Below are 6000 nucleotides of genomic sequence, written 5' to 3'. Positions count from 1 at the left end.
AGAGGGAGAGAGAGACAAGCAGGCTCCCTGCTGGATCCCAGGACCCTAAGATCATGACCTAAGCCAAAATCAAGTGTCAGATGCTTAGCCGATTAAGCCACCCAGGTGCCCTGAGCTTGTTGGCTTTTACTTAAAGGGAGAGAGGAAGCCTTTGCAGAATTTTGAGCAGAGTAGTAACATGTTTTGATGTATATTTGCAGTTAAAAATAAATAGCATAAAGCCATATAAAAACTATTTAAAAATAATTTAAAAGTAAGGAGGCTAACAAAGGGGAAAAATGATTTGACTACTTTTAAAATACTGATGGTTAATTTTTTTCTTCTTAGATATTAAAAATGGCGTATTCCTTAAAACTTTTCTAGTTAATGATAAATATCATGGACTAAACTATAATTCTAAAAGAGAGAAATAATTATCTATTCACCTAGGCTTAGAGTAATACCTTATTATATCATCAGAGAGTTTTGGTATTAAGATAAAAATATTAATAGCCTTTAAAATGTATGTATCAGTGTATCCAGTAATAAATCAACTAGGTTAGTAAATATTTTGATTAACATTGCTTTAATATGCAGAATGGTTGGATTTTTTGGATGACCTGAGTTTTCGGTGCAGCTAAAGGTTACAAACCTCAGGCAGAGAGCACATTAGCATCTCAGTTGCACGACTTCCAACAATGCCAGTGTGCAAGGGAGGAGGGGTGGATAGGTAGAATCATGGCAGGACAGGGAGCCTGGCTGAGGCCCAGATGGGAGTGGCTAGTCAGCAGATCTTATCACAGTATTCAATGGGTACGGTGAATTTCTTCCCTACATAGGCCGGCACTGATGCCCAAAAAAGGGAAGCCAAGGAATAGCTGGGCTGCTGCAATGTTCACCTAGATATTAGTTTGCTAAGGCTGCCATAAGAAAATGTCACAGACTAAAGATCTTAAGCAACAGAAATTAATTTTCTCACAGTTCTGGAGGCAAGAAATGCAAGAGCAATGCTGTGGGGTTTGGTTTCTTCTGAGACCTCTCTCCTAGAGTTGCAGATGGCCACCTTCTCACTATGTCCTCAAATGCTTGCTCCTCTCCCTATGTGTTGTCTGTGTCCTAATCCCTTGTTATAAGGACACCAGTCATACTGGATTAGGAACCATCCACATGACTTCATTAGTTACCTCTTTAAGGGCCCAATCTCCAAACGGTCACATTCTGAAGTACTGGGAGTTAAGATTTCAACATACAAATTGTGTGGCCTGAGGTAGGGGAGGGAGGGAGGACACAATCCAAACCATAATACCTAGCATCAAGATCAAAACGATCTATCTGGTTGAAGCAAGACTTGGGACCAGAGCACCCAATGATTTAACTAAGCACTAGGCAAAGTAGGAGAACCAAACATGTTTTTGCTTGTGCTTGTTTTATTTATTGCAGATTTTTGTATTTTCAAAAAGAATCAAAGCAGTCATCATGAGAAATGCAGACCTTGATTGCACTTTCTTTACTTATTATCATAGAGTCTTACTTTGAGGACTAAGGGAGCAGCCCAGCCTACAGGGTGGGCATTCAAGGCAGGGCCCTGGACCTAGCATCAGAACTGGAGTGCAAATCAGGAAACTATGACTGAATCCCAGTTATAGGGTCTAGAGGAGTACAGAGAGTCAAAAGGGAAGACTGTCACTATTGATTGGAAAAGCCAAGCACTCACTCCAGGCACACCAGGTAGGAGACTTGGGATACCGCATTTGGTTTGAATTCCTTTAGGGTCCTCGAAGGGTAAATCCTAAACAAGGTGGTGGAAAGACATATGCTGTAAAGTAAACAAAGTTCCAAATCAAACAGCTGAATATGTATCATACCAATTGTGAATGTATGAAAATGTGATCAAACCTCTCTAGGTCTCCATTTCAGTAAATACCTTCATGACACTAGTTCCTTTCCTTTACTCTTTCCGCATAGCTGACAAGGACTAGAGGAGATCATTACTGACAATGATGAGTTTAATCCAGTGCAAAGTAAACTAGAACTAAACAAGCCCAGAAGCAGCGTATCTTCAGCCACCAGTGCCTGTAAAATCATGTGTAATAAAATGTAGAGTTTTCTGGCTTTGCATTAATTTATTGTGAAAATACCAAAGAATAAAGGTACTCCTTTAACTTCTATCTAATAGTCAAAACTCCCGGTAGCACCAAATATTAGATCCTTCTCTATAAAGCTTAAACGTTTTCTATTGCCATAGAAGCATGATGTTTACATTTCTGGTTGCTAGGAAGCGTCATAGTGTTGGATACATACACAATAGCATTCTGTTAGCTCAAACGCGGGGCTTTTTAATCAGCAGGACTTTCTTTTTATATACCAGTACAATAATAGGAAGTGTAGATTTACCATGCAAATTATACAGGAAAATCTGTATTCACTAATCTGGAAAATAAAAGCATGAGTATTTAAAGACATGTTTAAGGACTTTTTTTTTTTTTTTTTTGCAGCATCTTTCAGAGTGAAATAAATAAATAAATGAAGGGCTTGAAACAAAGCGGATGCCCACCAGTAAGTAGCAGAATGGCTGAATATATTGTGCTTCACACACACCATGGAATACTATGGAGTCACTAAAAGAAGTAAATTATAGCTACCTCAGTAGACTTGAAAGAATTTCCAGTGTGCATTGTCAAGCCAGAAAAGCAAAATGCATAAAATTATGTATGTGCAGCAATGTTCACAGCAGTGTTACAATAGCCAAAAGGGGGAACCATTTAAAATTTAAAATGTATTAATTTTAGCTTATATTTAATTTTAAATTTTATTATATAATTCTTAGTATTTTATAACCTAAACATATTAATATAACTTTAATTTTTCAATTTTTACACTTATTTTAAATAATATTTTATGAAATATATTCAAATTTGGATTTTAGCTATAATTGTTCTTTGAAAATGATTATATTTTTAATACTTTGATCATTACCATCAATAGAACACTGATCATGTGGAAGTCTTGATAGCAACCTAACTAATGATTTTGCTGAAATAAACGCAAGAAAACACAATTTTATAGAATAAGCATATGATAATTTTGAATTATCTATGTATTTATTTTATTGGTCATCTAAGACACCACTTCCCAACCAACAGAATGCCAGACAATAATAATTAAATTTGGTCTTTTTGGATATTTTGTCAACTTAGTGTCTTACAAAACTATACCTTTATACATATCTTTCAAATTTGTTATTATGAAGACATTTATCGGGGTAGGAAGAGAGAACATATTTTATTTAACAGTTTGTTAACTTGATATGTGATCTTTAAGTGTTCTAGAATATGTGTGTGGTCCTCCATTTTTACTTTGACCCAGGCTACCCAAATCTCCAGGACTGACCAGGAAAGCCCTCTGAATACAGGACCTACGAGAATCCTAAGATTAGGGTACTTACAGAAGGGCACAGGCTCTGGCTCAAGATATCTCCAAGCCTAGGTTAGTCAAGAGTGGAGAAAGCCAATACACTGTATCTAGCCAATACACATATCCTGAACTTCATTTTACCAAGGAAAAATCATTTCCACATCCGTTAGCCTAATTAACAAAATGTGTGGTGTTGAAGAAAAAAATAAAATTAAGACAAAGCCTTCAGGGAGTAGGCTTTTGATTGGTCTTTCAAGTGCTAACTAACCACCCTTGGAGTATGCATTCCTAATTAGGGTATTTCAAATGCTAACTAACTGCCCCTAGGGTTAGATTACAATGAATCATCACACTATAGACCCCTTTTTAAACAGCAGTATTTTAAAGTAAATTATAGCAAATGTGATAATCCTCATATATAAGATCTTTATAAGTAAAAGTCCTGCCATTAATTAGCAGTTCTTTAATGTGTTCTTGCAAGTCCTTGATTCAAACAACGCCAGATTTTTCTCTTGAAGGTCAAAAGTCATTCCAATTCTATCTATTCTAACCACACTGTGAGCACATACACTAGAAAAGAATTCTCCCTTTTCAGCTGGTCCCTGGATGCTGCTCATAGTACTCGGCTAAACGTTAAAGAGGTTAGAAGTGTTCCAGTCATTGCCACCTCTCCCTACACACCTCTCAGATCATGGCACAGATCCATGACAGTGGTTACCTCCTAACTGAAGACTAGGTATGAGTAGATTTCCATACTCAAGCCATATAACCCAGCTCATCGAATTGTTGAAGGGGCTCGGGATCTCTACCATCAAATGATCTGAATGCAATGATCATTTAAACCCCGTTGTCTAGAAAGATGAAGTCCAAACACCCATCTGAGCCACTACTTCTACTTGGAGCAAGACCAGTCCCAGGGGAATGGAAATGGAGCCCTGGCATGACGCTATTAGAAATAATGGAAGGCTTCTTCTATCACAGACCATGTTGCTAATCTACTACATTTTTCTATTGCTTCTAGTCTTTTTAAGTTTTCTGGCCTTAAGTTCTCTTTCCTATCAATGTCTCTCTTCAGGGTGTGGGCCTCCATTGGGATATTGATTTGCGGAATACATGAGTCCTTCTATTTATCACCTAGCTGTTGGGATACCTGTGAAATAGTACTGTCACCCTGCTTCCAGAAAGGCTAAGTAAGAACTGCATTCAAATTTGGGATCATTCATCTGCACTGGCTGCTATATAAGTTATTTGGCTTAGCTTGATGAGTCAGTCCCTGCTTCCTGTCCAACGTCAATAACTGGAAGAGGCTAGAGTTAGTGTGACCAACAATCCTGGTTTGCCTGGGCCTGAGGGAGTACCTGAGGGGCTTAGGACTTTCAGTACTAAAGTGGAAAGTCCTGTGCAAACCTGGACTTACCACCTTTGTTGGGTGATGGGTCAGATTTTAGCAAATATGGCATACAGTGGAAGTTCCATGTAGAGCAGTCCTAGCCCCAGTCTGCTACAAGTGGTACTAACACACGTCCTACTTAAAAGGTTTATTCAGTCAGGGTCTGGGCACCTAAGTTGTAGCCTTCGAAAAAAGAAGTTTCTTCTTTGATCTACTTAAAAATTTTAAGAAATTAACTTTCACAAATTTTTTTTTTTAGCTCTCTACTTATTCAAAAGCCTACTATATGGTCTTTAAGCATTTTGCCATTGTTACCAAAGTGTTGTTTGTTTCAAAGACAAATGACCTCAAGCCTGGGACTATAACATTCCATTAATGTCTGGCATTTTCAGGATTCTGATATTTGCTCCACTAATAGCTCCTCAATCACATGCCTCTCAGTTGAGCTATCCTTAAGTTGTCCTTCTCTTCATTTTCTTCTCTTAACAACTAAAAAGTTCACATGGACTGAGACCTAGTAAGTTTTAAGGAGTTTCCTTACTATTAGGTAGAGTACATTCTATCCAAAGGGTTTCAAAAGCTAAAATTATTCACTTAGCAAATATTTATTGAACAGTTCCTATATTATTAGCACTATGCTTGCTGCTAAGGATACAACAGTGAACATTGTAAGCACAATCTTCCAGGCCAGTGAGAGCTGCTCAGAAGTAAATGAGCAACAGCAGTGTGGTATAACCATGAGGGCCAAGTTCCATATGCTTTGGAAGCATATGAGAGGAGCAACTAATCCCAAATTTGGGAACCATGGAAAACTAAATGGTCTTAACACTCATCTGTTCATGTATTCATTGATTAATTCAACAAATATTTATTGAGAGTTGAACATGTACAAGACACTGTGATAGCCATTGCAGATGAAAATAAATATAAATAGGACATAGTCTTTATGTTGAAGTTTCATTGTCTAGTGTGAAAAAATACATGTAAATAATTACAATATGATATAATAAGTGCTATAATAAAGGTCTCCAGGAAGTTTCATAAAAGAGATGACTTCTGTATGGAATTGTACTTGACCTTGAAGGTTAAGGAGAAATGTGAGGTATAACGGGGTAGAAGAAGTTGCTTCCACACAGAAGCGACAGCTTGTGGAAATATGTAGAAGTGTGAAAGAACATGACCAGTAGGGTATCAAGCAGTTGGGTGTGGCGAAGGGT

The sequence above is a fragment of the Phoca vitulina genome, unplaced genomic scaffold, assembly GCF_004348235.1.
Source record: "Phoca vitulina isolate PV1807 unplaced genomic scaffold, GSC_HSeal_1.0 scaffold9, whole genome shotgun sequence".
Classification (NCBI taxonomy): domain Eukaryota; kingdom Metazoa; phylum Chordata; class Mammalia; order Carnivora; family Phocidae; genus Phoca; species Phoca vitulina.
The sequence above is the reverse complement of the archived record's forward strand: the minus strand, read 5'-3'. Positions refer to the sequence as shown.